At 46.7% G+C, this 18,811-nt stretch overlaps 1 long non-coding RNA gene across 3 annotated transcripts; it reads left to right on the forward strand.

Moving 5' to 3' along the window:
- Nucleotides 1-14,003: 14,003 nt before the first annotated feature.
- On the forward strand, nt 14,004-17,978 carry LOC123184883 (uncharacterized). Of its 3 annotated transcripts, XR_006493105.1 has the most exons (5): nt 14,004-14,779; nt 15,132-15,249; nt 15,323-15,658; nt 16,008-16,175; nt 17,238-17,978. It is a non-coding gene; the product is annotated as an uncharacterized lncRNA (long non-coding RNA). The 3 variants fall into 3 exon arrangements; XR_006493106.1 differs by lacking the exon at nt 14,004-14,779 and having other exon boundaries at nt 14,786-15,249; nt 17,087-17,978; XR_006493104.1 differs by lacking the exon at nt 14,004-14,779 and having other exon boundaries at nt 14,786-15,249.
- The last annotated feature ends 833 nt before the right edge of the window (nt 17,979-18,811 follow it).

Genomic DNA, 18,811 nt, shown 5'->3' on the forward strand with positions numbered 1-18,811 from the left:
CTGGCTGAGTACATAAGCGAGCCAATAATCTGAGAATATTTCAATTGATCTGTAGCAATTCTTCGATTCTTTCGAAGCAACACACTGACATCATATGGTGTTGGAGGGCTTGCAGTCACTATAGCCAAAACGACTCAAGATCTTTTCCACATAGTGAGATTGAAGCAATGTAATCCCACCATCATCGTCTCTCAACAACTTGATGTTCAGAATGACATCAACCACTCCTAAATCCTTCATCTCAAAACAACAAGATAGGAAATCCTTGACCTCCTTAATAACTTTCAGATTTGTTCCGAAAATCAGTATGTCATCAACATACAAGCAAAGGATAACTCCCTCGCCCCCACCATGGCGATTGTACATACATTTATCATCTTCGTTTACAACAAAGCCTGCAGCTGTTAAAGTTCTTTCAAACTTCTCATGCCACTACTTGGGTGCTTGCTTAAGTCCATACAAAGACTTCAGCAACTTGCACACTTTTTTTCCTGACCATCTACTACAAACCCATCTGGTTGTTCTATGTAAATTTCCTCATCCAACTCTCCATTTAGGAAAGCAGTCTTAACATCCATTTGATGCATTTGATGAACGAGAAGACCATGTGAGGCGCTAGAGAAAGTAGTACTCGAATAGTGGTCAATCGAGCCACAGGTGAGTAAGTATCAAAGAAGTCTTCACCTTCCTTTTGGGTATAACCCTTAGCCATGAGCCGTGCCTTGTACTTCTCAATAGTACCATCGGGCCTAAGCTTCTTCTTGAATACCCATTTGCACCCTATAGGTTTGCACCCATAAGGATGATCAGTTATCTCCCAAGTTTTATTTGCTAAGATGGAATCTATCTCACTACGGACCGCTTCCTTCTAGTAGTCAACATCTTCAGATGCATAGGCCTCTGAGATAGAATTGGGAGTGTCATCTATGAGGTATACAAGAAAATCATCACCAAAAGACTTTGCAGTCCTCTGTCTCTTGCTCCTAGTAGGAAGTTCATTGTTCTCCTCCACGGGATTTTCAAAGTGTTCCATCGAAATGGCAAGTTTAGTAATTTAATTGGTTCCTGATTTGATGAACTAGGCATCTTCTGATTAGATGAGGTAGCCATATCCTTCATGGGAAAGAAATCTTCAAAGAAAGTCGCATCATTCGACTCCATGATCGTACTGACATGCATGTTAGGTACCTCAGATTTTACAACCAAGAATCTATAACCAATGCTATGAAAAGCATATCCCAGGAAAACGCAATTCACGATTTTTGGTCCAAGCTTGCGCTTCTTTGAAATTGGCACATCGACTTTCGCCAAACAACCCCAGGTTCGTAGGTACCAGAGCTTTAACATTTTCTTCTCCTATTCCTCGAATGGAGTTATCTCTTCGTTCTTTGTGGGAACTCGGTTTAGGACATGACATGCAGTCAATATTGCCTCCCCCCACCATGCCTTGGAGAGACCCGATGTGTCTAACATGGCGTTAACCAAATCAGTTAGAGTACGATTCTTTCTTTCGGCCACCCCATTTGACTGAGGTGAATAGGGAGGCGTCCTCTCATGGATTATACCATGTTCCGCACAAAAGAAATCAAATTCATTTGAGAAATACTCTCCACCACGATCGGACCTAAGCCTCTTGATCTTTCGATCAAGTTGGTTTTCCGCTTCAGCTTTATAGATCTTGAAATAGTTCAAAGCCTCATCCTTAGATTTCAGAAGATACACATGGCAGTATCTAGTGGAGTCATCAATTAACGTCATAAAATACTTCTTTCCACCTTTTGTCAATACACCATTCATTTCATAAAGATCTGAATGTATGAGCTCTAGTGGTGCAAGATTTCTTGTTTCCGCAGTCATATGAGACTTACGAGGTTGCTTAGCTTGCACACACACTAGACACTTAGATCCCTCGACAGTGGTGAAACTAGGGATTGAGTTCAACTTCCGAATCGCGACATGCAGCCCAAGTTAACATGACAAAGACGTAAGTGCCACATATTTGATTCACTATTGTTGCAAACATGATTAATAACTTTATTGCAAACATCTGACAAGGATAAACGAAACAAGCCTCCTGGCTCATAGCCTTTACCAACAAAGGTTCCATACTTGTATATTACAAATTTATTTGACTCAAAGATAAGCTTGTAGCCATCTCTACACAGAAGAGATCCGCTAACAAGATTTTTATTGACGGAGGGGACATAATGCACGTTCTTCAGCCGCACGATCTTCCCCGAAGTAAACTTCAGATTGACCGTGCCAACACCACGAACAGAAGCACTTGAACCATTGCCCATCAGCACGGTTGAAGTCCCTGCGGTCTGATAAGACAAAAACATGGAAATATCATACCAAGCACCCGTGTCAATCAACCAATTAGGAGAATGACATATGAAAGAATAGTGGGAAATATACCATACCAAGCATCCTTCATGTCAGTGTCTCCAATGACAACATTAGCGGTCTTGCCGCCTTTCCCAAGATGGCGCTTGTCATAGCGATTAGGGCAACTAGGAGCCCGGTGATTAGGATCTCCGCACACATGACAAACACCTTTCTTTTTTTCATTCTTCTTCCTGAAGTTGGTGTGCTGTATAGCCTTGTTCTTCCCATCAAACTTTGCTTTACCATCAAATTTTTCTTGTTCTTGAACTTGTGGGGCTGAAAGTTTTCTTCTGTACCAGATTAGCACTAGATCCTCCCTCAATACCTCGAGCACGTGTGTCCTTTGCTCTCGCCTTTTCCTCCACATCAAGAGTACCAATGAGATCCGGAACGTAAAACTCCTTTCTCTTATGCTTTAGTAAGGTAGCAAAATTCCTTCACGAAGGAGGAAGCTTAGTGATGATATCTCTGGCAACAAACTTGTCCGGTAGCATACAATTGAAGTGCTCAAGTTCTTTAGCAAATGATTGTATCTTATGAGCTTGCTCAACCATGGAGCGTTCTTCAGTCATCCTGTAATCATAGAATTCCTCCATGCTGTACAACTCAGTGACAGCATCCGGGACCCCAAACTTGGCCTCGAGCGCGTCCCACATATATTTTCCATTATCAATTGACGCATAATCATCAACTATATTCTCATCAAGAACACTCAAGAGAGCGGCCTTAAACAACGTATCCATTTTCAGAAAAGCTTATTCCTGTTGAGCATCATACTCTCCTTCGGGTTTGCCGAGAGTGGCATCATAGCAACTCATGGTTTGAAACCATAAGACTGCTCTCACGCACCACCTCTTATAGTGGATACCCTCTAATATAGGAGGTCTCATGGAAGCAACAAAACCACTCAAGGTAAATTGTCTATAATAATGTTTTTGGATTGTTGGAAATATGAGCAATTTACCATATGATTTTATTAACGGAAATACTAGATAAAGCATGACTAAAATAGCAGAGATAAGAAGCCAGTCTGGCCCCGTAAATCTAAACAACTCCTCCCTCGGAATATTCCACACATCCCCCAAGGCGATACGCAAAGCACGCGCCTTAGGGCAGGTCACTAGAGCATGGAAGATATTTTCATCCTGAACTCCACATATAGTACACATATTGGAGACCGTTTGATGGTGAGTCACTCTATTCACCTGAACCGCCAAACTGTTGATCGCAGCTCTCCAAGAAAAAATTCTATTTTTTTTTGCGGAACCTTAGCCTTCCAAATAACATCCCACTGTCTTCTTTCCTCATTAACAGCAGCACTGGATATTCCTGTCTCGTCCTTGTTGTCCTTGAGATTTAAAGCCAGTCTGTACACACTTTTCACAGAGAACATACCACTTTTCTCATAGTGCCAAGCAACTAGATCACCGTCTCCCACAGACTGAATGCGTAAGTTTAGGATCTCTTCGGCATCATGATGAAAGAATGAATGCCTAATTAAATTTTCATCCCATATTCTCGTCCCGCTTATGAATAATTCCGACACCCACTTCAGTCTAGTTTGATGCTTTTTAGCTGTAATTTTTAGTCCCGAAATTCTTGGGAGCCAGTTATTTCTCCAAATGTTAACATTTTTACCATCGACGAGACTGGAAATTTAAAAAGTCCCATGGCATAAACTAGCAGCGCTTGCAAAACAGCCTTGATTTGAGATTCCTTAATACCAGTAGAAGCATACTTTTCAATCCAATCTGACGCTCTTTTTAAAGCCTTATCTTTGCTCGACTAGAATTTCCCAACCTTCATTCTACCCTATGGCACCGGAAGACCAAGATACTTATCCTCAAAACCTTCAGCAGTAATATTTGGAATAACCATCGTGGACACCTGATCCTCCACACTGCACTTTTTGCCAAATTTAATGGAGCACTTATCCGGACTAAGAAGCTGACCAGCTCCTTTCTCATAATCCGACAGAATAGTTTTAACAGTTAAGGCTTGGTCAATGGATCCTTTGAAAAAATGAGGTTATCATCCGCAAACAATAAGTGAGATATATCAGGCCCTTGTCTTGTAAGATTAAACTCTTTAAGAACACCTTTCTCACAAGCGTCCTTTAACAACAAAGAGAGAGCCTCAGCCACAAATAGAAACAAATAAGGCGATAAAGGATCCCCTTGCCTGAGTCCACATGATGGGTAAAAAGGTTCCAATAGTTGTCCATTAAACCACACCGAAAACTTCACAGAAGTAACACAAGTCATGATCCAATTAATCCATGTTGGCGCAAAACCAAGAGCCCCAAGCATACTTTTAAGAAATTGCCAGTCCACACGATCATACGCTTTTGCCAAGTCTAACTTGTAAGCGCAAAACTCTCCATGCTTATCTGCTTGACCAACTGAGGTCTCCGGTACGCGAGCAAGTGTTATTTATGTTCTGGAGAGCTTGGCATCTGAGGAACGATTTGATTTTTGGAAGAGGAAAAGAATCAGTGAATGCATCTGTTATCTTCGTGGAAAATTATTGGAAGACTTTCTCCACTTCCAATGCCCGTGTGCAAGTGGACCAAAGCACCAAAGAGAAGGGGGTGATGGGGAATGGGGAGAATCTTAGTCCGCAAAAAGAGAATGATCGTGCTGGTTGGAAGCCTCCGGAGCAGGAGTATATTAAGATAAATGTTGATGCTAGTTTTGTGGAGAGCTTGAAATCTGCTAGCATTGGGGTTGTCGCTAAGAATCATCCGGGAGAAGTCCTGGTGTCTTCTTGGGATTTTACTCGAATGTGCTCCAGAGCGGAGGTGGCGGAACTTCGTGCGTGCCTCGCCGGGCTGTACATTGGTATTTCTCTTCACAAACCAATTATCTTGGAAACTGACTGCTCCTTTGCTGCATCTTTCCTAGCGAAAGAAACTGTTGACAGGTCTCCTTATGTGGATCTAAAATGGAAGCGATCAGTGCCTCCAAGTTTATTGTTGATCTCAAGATTGTTAACACTGATAGGCAGGCTAACAAGGTGGCACATGAGATAGCAAAATTTAGTTTTGATACCATGTCCGATGGTATATTGTGTAATTCTATTCCGCCCTGTGTGGCTAATTATGTAATGAACGATTGTAAGACTATTGTTATTTGATCAATATATGGGTGGAGTTTTTTTTCTCAAAAAATAGCAGAGATAAAGCAAGTCATGCAATCTGACAGAGAGAAGGTAAATAACATATGCAAATATGAACTAGAACCGAAAATATCTAGAACAGACAGTAGAGCAAGTTGCATATATGAAGTAGAACTTAACATATCTAGGGCAAACACTAAAACAAGAAACTGTGGCAGGACCTCTAACAGAAAAAACAAGAACACGTATGAGACAGCAGCAGCAGCAACAACACTGGACTTGGGGTCGGTGTCCTCGCCAGCCATGTCGTCGAGGAGGTTGTCGACGTCGGGGAAGAAGTCATCGTCGGGGAAGTAGTCGTCGGAGTCCGGGGCGTCCGTGACAAAGAAGTCAGTAGTCGCGCGAAGCGCTCCCTAAAAACCTTATCACCCTTCTCCCATACAGGACTCAAAGAGGTGTGGTTTCGGAGGCCTACTGTCCCGACTTGCGCTGCACGCCGCAAGCCGGGATGGGGAAGAACGTAGCAGCAGCGCAGTGCTCAGAAACTTGCGGGCGAGAGGGAGATGGTCTTTCTGATGCTTTTCTCTGGAGAGGAACGACCTTCCTTTTATAGACACAGGAGAAGAAGGCGAGAGGCTGCGCCGGGAGCTGAAGGGAACAAGGGAGACGAAACGAACAGGCAGCAGCCGAAGGGTCCAGCGTTCGTATTCAGTATCCACTACAACAAAACTTTCCAGCTCCCGAGCGACCTTTCATATACCCGTAGTGTGTGGCAAAATTTAGACATCGGCTCGGCTCATTCCAGCAACCCGCGGCGCGTCGTGACGAGGCGGACGGCGGAGGAGGCGCACGCGTGAATGTCCCTCTTATTCTCATGCTCATACATGTGGGAAAAAAACCTTCCTTATAAAGAGGTCCAACTCCCTCTAAACTAGCAATGTGAGACTAAACTTTAGTAGTTCCCCTTGCCTGCCACGAATGGGCTAAGTGGGACTCTATGATTTATTAGGAATTTCTAAATTGTTATTGGGCTGGCCCATAAATAGATAAAATTCCAGCAACATCATCATTTGATGTAGACAATGGTGAAAACAGGTGCTAAATTAGACATTTGTCTCGATCGAGTGCCTGCCCTTACAAGGGCAGAGCCAGGATTTGAGCATAGGGGGGGGGGGGGGGGGGGGGGGGGAAGAAGGCATTGAAACACACATGAACCATGTCACAAACATATTTCAAATCTTAAATATTGTAGCAATATCAAACATATACCAGAATGTTTTTTACATTAAAAAAAGCTACATTTCTACTCACTGGTTTGAATGATCTATGACCCCAACCCAGCCGATCGAACAAATCAATAATCTCATAAACTTTGACCTCGCAACTATTTCCTTCCCAATGTATACCACCATGTAATATCGAACAAAACCGTCACCCATTTTATTTCAAAGGCACGTCTTGATAAGTTTGATTACTAAAAAAAGGCTCGATATTTGCAATTGAGACTGGGAGAGAGATGACCAATTGCAATAATCTATCAACCATTGAATGTGCGGAAGTTTTACCTGTTATGTCCAATAGGTTTGCTTTGTGGCATGTATCTCTATGATTGGATTTGCATCTTCAAAAGTAGGTTGCTCGGCGGTGTCTTCCTCTTTATGATCTATGCAATTCTAGTACAAACAGATACATAATCTGTTAACTGGTCTGATAACCAACAAAATGAACTAACTACTAACAATTGATTGATTGGTTTGTGTGATAAAAAATGACGCTGAAATATTATGAATCTATAAACCATAATACCTCTATCTCAGATCAAGTTAGAGGAATTGAGTGTGGCGGTGCTGCCCGGCTGATCATTGTCCCATAGAATTGTACTGGATTGATGAGCGACAGCAAAAAAGCTTTGCTAAACATGGAACGTGGATGGCGCGGACGCCCAGCGGCGATGATGTTCAAGTGTTCGATGCAGCGCTAACCCTAGCCGCCTAGCGCGTCGTGCGCAGCGTCGGCGCGGAATATATGTAGTCTAGGAAGTTGCCACAAGCCCACAATGCATTAGTGCAGCGGATGGATGGTGTGTATTGGGTAGGTACGTCCGTACGTGCAACCTGGCCGTTGTTGTGTTGTTGGGCTTTGACACTTAAAACTTAGCCCATATCCTTGCTAATGGCCGAAGTAATTAAGCCTAATAACTAGTACTAGTCCCCGCTGAAACTTGCTGGGGGTGGCTATTACGTACTCGGTGATCCCGACGAGGAGTCAAGGACTAGCTAGTCAAAACTCAAAACGCGTATGCACTTTGCCTGCGAGAAGAGAGCACATCCTTCCTCGCGGCCAAACTGCATGCATGTGTATGTGCGGTCTACACAGCACACACGTAGACGTAGCAACATACACGTGCATGCCCGCTGTAGCATCTCACACAGTGGCGGAGCTAGATGCAGACTACACCTGAGGCTGTGCTATGTTGAGTGATAAACTTCTATGATTTTTTATGCTTTGCATGAAGAAATTATAAAGGAAGTTGTTTCTAGGCCTGGGGCTATAGCCCTAGCTGCTCCATGCCTGTCTCCGCCACTGGTCTCACACATGATTTTCTTACATGTGCGCTCCACATACAGCGTCGCTGCGGGTTGCACGAGCTGAAGAGCGAGAGGCCACCGCCGAAACGCGTCTCAAGAGACACAAAACGGAAGAGACAACAAGGGCACGGATTGCAGACGAGGCATAGCTATGAACGGTAGCAATTTAGGGACCATCGGGCATGAGCACGACGCGGTGGCTGTGCCGTCTGTGTGCATCGATCGGCCGGGGGAGGGAGCTGCTAGCCCAAGCATGCATGCATGTGCGCTCTCTGCGCTCTCTTTTTCCATTCCGATGAAACCTTTAAGCTACCACCGTCCAGCGGACGAGAGCGACCGATGTTCGGATCAGTCATTTACAACCCGTGACATGTGACTGCGAAAGGCGGCTTTGCTGTATTGCTGCACCCATCTGCATAAGTGTTGCATACGTGTTGTGTTGCGGGCTTGCTACTGCTGCGCGCTGCACCTTTCTCTTTAATTTGTACTGTGTGTTTGTGCTGCTTGTGCATGACGAGCAAGGCATGGACTAGCTTAGCTAGATACAAGAATGACATAGATTGCAGATGGGATGTGATCAAGCAAGCTTTTCCGCCACCGCAACCGCGAAACATAGGAACGGTAGCTAGGTACCTCCGGCTGGCAGCGAGCATGATCGAGCACGACGCGGTGGCTGTGTGCATCCATCGACCGGGCTGCCTCAAGCATGCATGCATGCATGTGCGGTCTCTGCGCCATCTTTTTCCCTTCCGGTGAAACCTTTAAACGTCCTAGCTACCACCGTCCAGCGAGAGCGACTCGTGTTGGTTTCAATTATTTACAGCCCGTCACCGTCCTTGCTCTATCTAACAAGAAAAGGAGACGCTGCACCGATCGGCAAACGGTGCTACTACATCTCAGTCGACTGAGTCGATGTTATATTCCATTGATCTTGCACCGATTTGATCGAGCCTGCCCGCGTTTGTCATGCATGCATGCATGATTCAACACTACACCACGGGGCACGGGGTCGCTCGCTAGAAGGCCCCGACCATACATGTCATCTTTCTATGGTTGGGCGTGCATGGTTCGACTATTTGTTTCCGGACCAAGATGTGATGTGACGTCCTAGTTCCACTATTACAATTGAATGAATACTTCAGTCCTTTCCTAGGAAACAAAAGTAGTGCCGCATAATTTTCTTGAAATGCATCAACAGATCAAAGACCGGATCCGCATGGCACATGAACAACTTCGAGATGGCCTAGTTGAGCATTTGTGGTGGCTCCATGGGCCACAATCTCTCATGTCACTTCATGTTTTATTTATTTACAGTAGTTCATTAATCTCAACTCTATATTATGTTCGGATTTAATTTTGAAAAATTGTTTAATTTTATGCAGTGGAAACATGAAGTTTTTGATTATTGATATGTCAAATAGGAGTTTAAATGGATTGCATATGCACTAGAGGGATCGACATAAGGGCATCTTCAGCCGCGCCCCCAGGAAGGCCTTCCCAGACGTTTTTTTTACGCCGGCGCCGAAAAAACGGCCCAGTCACGCCCCCAGGAGCCCGATTTTCGCCGGCCTGGGCCGAAAATAGCGCCGGCGGACCCAGGCCGAACCCGGCGCGCTGGGGGGCGCCCGGGGGCGCCGGGGCGAACTGTTTTGGCGCAAAAAAGCCGCGGGCCAGCCGCGTCAGGGACACGGCGGCTCATCTTCCCCCAACTGCCTCGGTTCCCGCGGGGAATCAATGGCAAGGCTGCCGCCGGTCAGCCTTGCCATTGATTCCTCACGGGCGGCGCGCCGACACCTTCCCTCCCTGGCACGCGTACACACGGCGCGGAACGGCTATAAAAGCCGGCGGTCGCCTGTGCCCACACCAGACTCGCCCCTCGCCGCCGCCCAGCCCCCCTCTCTCCGTCTCCGTCTTCCTTTCCCGAGCGCCACCGGCAGCCCCTCTCTATTCCTCTCTACCATCGCCGAGCCCGTCGCCATGGCAGAGCGCTTCCCCGGAGACGAGGCGGCGGCGAACGGCTTCGGCCGCCGTTCGCTCCGCGAACAGGAGTCCTGACTCCTGTTCCAGGCGAACATCCCGGCGCCGCCGGACATGCGCGCCGGGCCGACGGGGTGGCGGCTCAGCGACGGGGGAGTGCCCGTTCCCCCGTTACCCGACGCCGTGGCGAACCCCAAGTACTTCGCCGAGGAGGCCGAGGTCGCGCGCGCCTCCCTGACCGACGACGAGCGCTTCCTCCCCCAGTACGCCGCCGGCAATCACGCGGCTTGGGCGCGTACTTCCGGCGCCGCCAGCAGCAGCGCCTGGCCTCCACCAACGGCGCTTCGATGGTCGGCGGCGTGAAGAACAGCGAGGGGCGCCACCTGTGGTGGGGCGTCCCCGGCCGCACGCTGGATGGCGTGCTGGCATACCTCGACGGCGGCAACAACCCGCCGTTGACCTATCCTGCGACGGGGGCCGCCCCGTCGCAATACCGACGTGCATGGGCACCAAGGAGGTTCGCCTCCTCCTCGTCTTCCTCCTCTCGCTCATCTTTCCACTCCTCCGGTTCTCCGACGCTTCTCGGCGTCAAGGCCGAGCCCGCGGCGGAGACGCCAATCGGTCGGCACACTCGCAGCGTCGGCATCGTCATCAACGAGGGCGGCCGGCGCGTCTCCTCCTTGTCGGCTCCTCCGCGCTTCGTCAAGCCAAAGATGGAGCCGGGGCTGGCGCCGGTGAAGACGGAGGCGGGGCTGGCGCCGGTGAAGGCGGAGTTCGACGACGACGACGCGGTCCTAGAATGGGCGCGCCAGGACTCCATTGCGATGGAGAAGGCGCGCCGGGAGAAGGAGAAGGAGCGCCAGCGCCACGCCCTGCGCCGCTTCAAGGAGCGCCGACGCGGCCGCGATGAAGACGGGGTCGTCGTCTTTATGCGACAGCGACGACGACGACGACGCGCCACCGCCAGTCCGCCATGGCGACGCCGGGTAGGGGTCCAGCAGGGGCGCCCGCGTCAAGGAGGAGAAGGCCGACGGCGACGATGGCGGCGACGGCGGCGACGACTTCAGCCCCTTTCTTTTTTAATTAGGTTAATGTAATGAAAATGCGCGAATTTCACCGAAAATTGCCATCTTTGGCCGAAATTTAACTAGTTTTTATCATAACTTCGCCGAATGGTCTTTCTTTTTTTTATTTTAATATGCGCCTGGGGGCGGCCCTGGGGGTCGACGGCTGGGGACCGACTCGTCCCCAGGGCCATTTTTTGCGCTAGCTCACTCCTAGGCGGCGCTTTTAGACATCCCTTGGGGGGCCAACGGCTGGAGATGCTCTAAGGGACAAGACGATTTTCGTGGGTGGTTTTAGGTAGTCTATGGGGGTAATTTTTCCTTGAGTGAGGACGACATGCAAATTTTTATTTTTGAGTTATAGCTGGCTTGTACGTGTGCTTATCAAAGTGTATGTTGGGCCCTGAGATTGGGGGTACCCAGGCCCGTCTGCCTGCGGCCCAGGACGTGGCGCATGCCATGGGCCTAGCACGGCCCACCATTGGACTTCATGAGCAAGACCCTCGTGAGGGCCCCCGCCTTGCAAGGCGCACGTCAGCAAGCGTCGTCAGGAGCTCCCCGAGGCCTTCTCGCAAGGTGGCCTCCCGAGGTCCCTCGCGGGGCGGACATGTCGAGGGTTGCTAAGCCCCGCCTCGCGCCGCACGTGGGTGACGCGAGCCACATCGAGTGGCGCCAGGAGCCGTGCCAGCAGACACAGACAAGGATGCTTTCCTCTTTTGTGCTAAGGGAGCAGGCCAGCTCGCCGGTTCCCAAAGCAATTTCCAAATGTTTCCTGTTTGGTGCAAGAAGACCAAGGCTGGGGGCTCACCAGGACAGAGGTCATCCCCGAGCCCACCAGCTCGTCACGGCAGGAGGCTTTAACAGGCGAAGACTACTTTTGTCAGGATAAGCTGTAGTCTTGTCCCCCTTCAAACTAGCCGTTGTGGCAACCCATTTTGCCTTGTGTTTTCGGGGGAAGAGGACCAAGGCCAGTATAAGTAGGGCAAGCTGGCGCCATAGGAGAAAATCAAACCCTAGCTAGCCAGAACCCACCTTTATACTATCTCTCATCCTCAAGCAATCCCAACCAAGCAGGAGTAGGGTCTTACATCGTAAGGTGGCCCGAACCTGGGTAAATTGCCGTGTTCATCGTTCTTCTTCCGTAGCTCGAGCACGCCGGAGTGTCGCCATGAGGCCGCGAAGCAGAGAGGTTGAGTAGGCCGAAGGAACCAGCGATCCCCAGAGTTCGAACCTTGTTGGGTCCCCGGAGCCCCGATTCCGACAGTGTACATGCATCTAAAATTTCACTTCAATGGCATCAAATTTCCTGAAGTGGGTGAAATCTATTATTATTTAACATTATAAAGAATATTTTCCTTCCGCCTTCTAGTGATTTTACGATTTCCTTGGCATCATTGCCGCGTCTGTGTTGTTGAGAATGGAAGTGGGTGAAACGATGTCTTTGCCTCTAACTATGTTTTGGTGATAATGACACATGATTAGGGGACAAAAAATATTCATGAGTATATTAACAAGTATTAGTCCCAAGGAATTGAAGTATAAATATGTTGGAGACCCCAAAGAAAAAAAGATAAATTAAAAAAGACAGTGTATTTAAATGTCATCCTACATTTCTATCTTTGTGTCCCAATAAAAGCATATTATTAATAGGGGCTTTGGCGAATGCCGAAGAGTGGGGATTCATGCCAAGTAAAAAGGATAAGCCACTTTGTCTGATATGCTCTCTGTTGGATTTGGAATCCCTAAATTAAAAATGTGTAGTCGCAGATTCACTCCCCTGGTCGAACCTTTCGTTCTTTCATAGGTAAGATAAGTCGGAGTGCACATTCATCGATTGCAATATGAGCATAGCGTCCGCTGCGAGTTGCTCCAACACATGGCACATAAGATGCAGAAAAGTTCAATAAAAAAATAAAATGAAAACTGTTTACTAAAACCTATCGATACGGTATCTGATGTTACATATCGATGGTAGAAACAGTTCAAAATTATACCCTTTCTGACTTTGAACAAAATAGCCCTTGTATCTATTTGACCATTTGTGCTTTATATAAAAAGACTGTTTGGCGAAGTGTGAACAATTTTTTTTTCGAGAGTACGCAAATTGCGTACCTTAGCTTTATAGAAGGAGAGAAATACAGCCATACAACCACCTCTACCTCTCGCTGCGAACAACGAGTGTAGCACAACTCCACACCGACACAAACAAAGACAACCACGCACGACTACACAACTACGACATACATGAAATATAAATGACGGGAGGGCCAGAGGTTGAGAGCAGGTTAATTTATGTGAAGTACATGGTTCTAAATACAAAAAAAAATGATCAGTGATGTTTTCCTGTAGTTGAATTACAGTGATGGTTGATATTGCGCACGAAGTCTACCAAGCTGACGATTGCTCGGTACATTTATGGCGGTTCATGTGGACACGCACTGCATGCTGCTGCTGCTCGTCCGGAGATGCATGCTGCTGCTCACATCAACAGTTTATTACTAGTAAACAGCTCGTACGTGCAGGCAAGTTAACACCTCATCAACTATAAAATGAGAAGTTAACACTTGTCCAAATTGGGGTGCCTGATTATTAATCAATTCTACCACAACTTAGTACGACATGCATATATAGCTAGACGAAAACAACACAGGAGTAGGCAGTCATGCATGCACCTACCGATGGACCATCCACATACACTGTTCTCGAACACTACTGATTAACCGGTGAACAGAAAAGGAAACGGTGGCGAAAATCTACATCTACACTATTATTAAAAAAGCAAACGTAAATTCTCCTAATTCCGCATAACAAACTGTATACGGGATAACCAAAGCCTTCCGATGAAATCAACTTAAGTAGATCCTACGTTGATATTACGCTAATGATCTGCCACGCAAATCAACGTCCCGGATTGGGTGTTCTGCCGAGCAGACGCTTCATGGTCTGTCAATTTCCATCCCCGATCCACGCCCGCAGCTCCGGATTTCCGGATTGATTCCACTGGAATCGTGGCTCCTCGACCCATTTTTCTTTGGCCCCACATCGGAAAGAATGGATCCGCAACAACCTTGCCCACCATGGAGGCGGTGATAGCGGCGACGGAAGAGAGCGTGCGTGCCAATGGGGCTACGAAGACGGTGGCCGTGGCCGAGGACGGGCGATATCACCAGGGCGACAACAATTACGGCGGCGGCAACAACTATGGCGGCCTGCGGTGAGCGTAGCAACTACGGCGGCCGCGGCGGCCGAGGAGGAGGAGGAGGAGGCCAGAGTCAGCCGCCCCCGACATGCACCAAGCCGCACTGCCGCAGGGCCTCCCCTCTTCGAGCGCTACCACGCAGAGGCAACACAGGAGTAATGCTACATCAACGGGGGATTTTAATACGGGGTTCACGGGCTAGATGAGGTGGACCAGTAGAATTGCATATTAGGAGGGGAAGGCCCCACAGCCCCTGAAAATCAGGAGGGGCAGAGAGATTTGTTTAGAAGTAAGCCTCGTAAAACGCCGATGATTGTCCGTGACTCTAGCATTATTGGGCAACACAGCTCGGGAAGAAGTTTCAGGCGATGGACATCAGTCGTGCCGCCGTAGATCCAATCGACCGGCGATGGAGCAGTTATTGGCATTCCTCCGCGCGGCACCAGGTGCATCACTCCTCCTCCACAATCCTCTCCCCGCCTCGCGGTCCCTACCATAAGCCTTGCAAGCCGCAACCTCCCAGATCCTCCTCTCAACGCATCTCCGCTTCCCCTGCGACGTTGCCGGCTTCACGATCTCCACCATGATGGGAGTCACAAGCTTAAGGGAGTGCGTCGAGGCCATGGCGATGTTGCTCCCTTCCTACCGTCCTCACCGTGTTCCGCCACTTGCGGCAGGAATCCATGGTGCAGGCGGAGAAGCCTCCTGCCGAGGAGTGATCCCTCCGTCATAAGACGAGGTTCTTCAGTTACACTTACACACCCGCAGCTTAAAATTTGTTCCTTTCTATTTTTGCAGATTTTGAATTCAGTGTGGTAGAGAACACCCACAAAATCATCACAAGGATTCATGAACCTACTTTCGAATGGAAGAATGTGATGTTCAATTGCCATTAACCCGATCGATCTCTTGCATGGTAAATCTCCAATGGTCTGAATCTGGTTCCTCTGCGGACTATTATGATGTTTACAGAGTCAGATTTGGTGCAGGGGAAGGGGAGACCGAGGAGGAAATGGCGACCAAGAGGTGCGCAGGCACCCTGGGTGACAAGGGCCTCAGGGGGGAGAAGGTGTTCCTTAGTGCCGATCTGAACGTTCTGCTGGACGACGGCCTGAACATCACTGGTGACAACCGCATCCGCGCCTCCATGCCGTCCATCAAGTTCCTCATGGGGAAGGGCGCCAAGGTTGTCCTGGTCAACCATCTGGTGAGCGCACGCTTCTGCCATTCAGTCAGCCTCCCGTGTGGCGCACGACTGTAGCTGCTTGATGTCGTGAGCAACACCACTGGATGGCCCAGCCACCCCTTCATCTCAGACCTCGCTGGTATATTCCTTTGGGATCCCTATTCCTTTCTTGCTGTTCTGACAAAGGAAATTTCAAATCTTGTGTGTTTTTATTTGATACGCCCTGTGCCGAACTGCCGAAAACTTAATTCTAAGTGCTGCGACTGAAATTCCTGTTAAGTTCATATGTTGCAATTCTGAAACTGGATTTTGTGTATGTATTTATTCTAATGTCCGTCGGATCAACTGTGCTAATTTACTTCTCATGTTGAACTGAGGTGTGATACTGGGTTTTGTGTACTTTCAATAGTCTTGCAATTTTCGTTAGGATTTGGTGCGTAAGCATTTTCACATGATTTCTAACAATCCAGTTCATCTTTTCGTTGCAGAAGACTAACCAACTAGACGCAGATCCATTTGATTCTACTAAGTGTCCCAGGCTGTGTATGCTAGCCTCCTCCGCTACATTTGCAGGCCGCCGAGTCCAACTCCTCTGCGGTGCAGATCACCCGCCCACCGCGCTGCGCAACTCACGATGCAGGCGGCCCTCCTCCACGGTGAGGTGTTCTTCATGCTCATCGACATTAGTTTAATTTAGAGTCTGTTTTGGTGTGTTTGGAGTGTGGATGGTAAGATGATGTGCTCAAATAGAATTAGAAGAGCAGGCATATCCATATGGTGGTACTTTTTTCATAATAAATGGTGGTGGTGCTAATTAACTATTGGCTCTTAGTTTGATTCAGAGTCTAGGTGCACTGCTAGAAACTTACTTTAGCAATTTTGCAAAGAAAAATCGACTTTTTGTTCAGCTGTTTGAACTTACTTTTCATATATGCTGATCACAGTTTAATTTCAAAATGAAAAGAGAATCCAATCCATACTGTGCTATAGTACTTTTTGGTGTAAACTAATTCAAGAGTACTACTTGAAATCTGATGGGGAATACTGATGATGCGTCATTTTGGACTAATCTTCTTAACTGAGACCAAATTTAAATGCCCTAGAGGCCGTAACACTAGGATGACTTACTCCTTTCAGCATCTAACATTTATTACCAAAAAGAAAACTGAGAAAACTCCAGTTATGGTGATCATGTAGGCATGAGCCCCTGTGTTCTGGACAACTAAGGTTACATGCAAAATTACCTGATCATGTAGCAATTCGGATTGAGACGCATGCATTTAGATTGGGTGGTGAAGCGAGCTCGCCATTTTATTTCTCTGAAAGAACTATACAGTGATCTTTGGCTATTGCTTTCAGTATTACAGTGACAACCTTTCTATGGTATTTTGTTGGACAACTTTTTGTGTAATGTCTAGCACCTCAATATACATTAAATAAGTGCAAGCTTGGGTATATATTTTTCTCTCTCTCATGTTGTATTCATTTTATTTGCTCTGCTACTTTGGGTAAATAGAATCAGGCACAAGCTCCAGTTAGTTCCTTATTTTGTCTGTTTCTGACTTAGGATTGTAGGGAAAAGTGTGAACTATGAATTCATACCAGAACTGGATTGGCCATGGCATGTGTTCACCGACGAGTCATGACGTCGACAACAATATTGAAGATTTCCTGTTTCCTTTATTTTCGAGCATCTCTCAAAAGTATAATATATGCAGGTTCATCATTCATGCGAGGGATATGAAAGATGAAACAAAAGTAAAAGGTGTTTATGCCTACGGGCTATGGAGCATCATAATGTTGGAGGAGTGTCGTGCTGATTTTATAAATCCAGTAGCATCCTACTACTCGCAGTTTTTGTGGTTCAATCAAATCAATAGTACAATTTTCAAACGAAATATGTATATGACAACCGTGTGGGAGATTGTGAAACTGCCACACACATCGAGCGCCATCAGTTCCCTCCCGATCTTCTTCCTTTCCTGCACGATTTTCAGCAAAAATAATGCTTGAACTAGGATTTGATCTTTGGTCTGCAGGTAATCAACAAAGGGAGCTAACCACTTCACCTATGACACTCATTGTTGAACAAGCTAAGGGAAATACTGTTTTTGACATGTTTTGCCTTTAATATGTTAGCACTGAAAAACTTTTTGTTTCAAGCATCGTGGTAACTTTGATCATTGAGAATAAATTTGTTGAACCCGTCCCTCGGTAATTTCTGTAAATAGCACGATAACATTCACGCCATAGACCTGATAATTTAGATACAAAAATCGTGGTAACTTTAACCATTGGAAAGACAAATGTGAAAAGATACCAGATAATTTATGTGTAAATAGATGCACATATGATAAATGAGGTAGAAACACCATGGTAGTAACTTTAATCGTAGGGATTTTTTTTTGAAAAGATACTCCGATATCTTCTGTGTAAATAGCACGGCAGTATACCTCCCTCCCCTGGCATTTTTATGTGTATATAGCATGAAAACATATGCACTACGATAACTAAACACCATGATAAGTTTTTGACCTGTGGGGGGGGGGGGATTTGTTGCTGAAACATATCCCTGATAAATTTTGTGTAAATAGCATGATATTTTAAGCACTACGGGCTTGATAGGTTACCTAGAATCACCATAATAACTTTTTGTTCCGGGAAAAAGTTGTTCAAAACATCCACAATAATTTTTGTGTAAATAACATGATAATATAAGCACCGCATAACCGATAACTTGCAATATAAACATGATGGTAACTCTTTTATCAAAGGAAAATAAGTTGTTAAAAACATACACTCGCATAGCGCGTGGGCCTCTTGGATGAACACAACACATGGCGTGCCACGAAAAAGTCACATAATGTTTAGTGTCATGAGGGGCACACGTGCTATAGGCGTGATAAGTTATGCAAAAACACAATGGTAATTTTTGACCTATGGAAAAAGCTACCGAAACACACCCAGGTTTTTAGGTGCAAGTACCATGAAATATACGAACTGTAGACCCGGTAACTCATGTACAATCCCCCATGGTAACTTTGACCGGGGGGACGTTGATGTACATATACCTTGATAACTTATGTGTAAGTACCACGGTATTTTACACATTGAAAACCTTATAACTTGTGTACAAAACACAGTGGTAACTTTGAAGGGGTGTAGTTGTTGAAGCATAGTACATGGTACGTTCTATGTAAATAGCACGGTAAGTTATGCAACACAGGCCTGATAACTTGCATACAAATACCATGGTAACTTTGTCCCGAGGAGAAATCATGTGGTAGACGTG

The sequence above is a fragment of the Triticum aestivum genome, chromosome 2A (assembly GCF_018294505.1).
Source record: "Triticum aestivum cultivar Chinese Spring chromosome 2A, IWGSC CS RefSeq v2.1, whole genome shotgun sequence".
Classification (NCBI taxonomy): Eukaryota; Viridiplantae; Streptophyta; class Magnoliopsida; order Poales; family Poaceae; genus Triticum; species Triticum aestivum.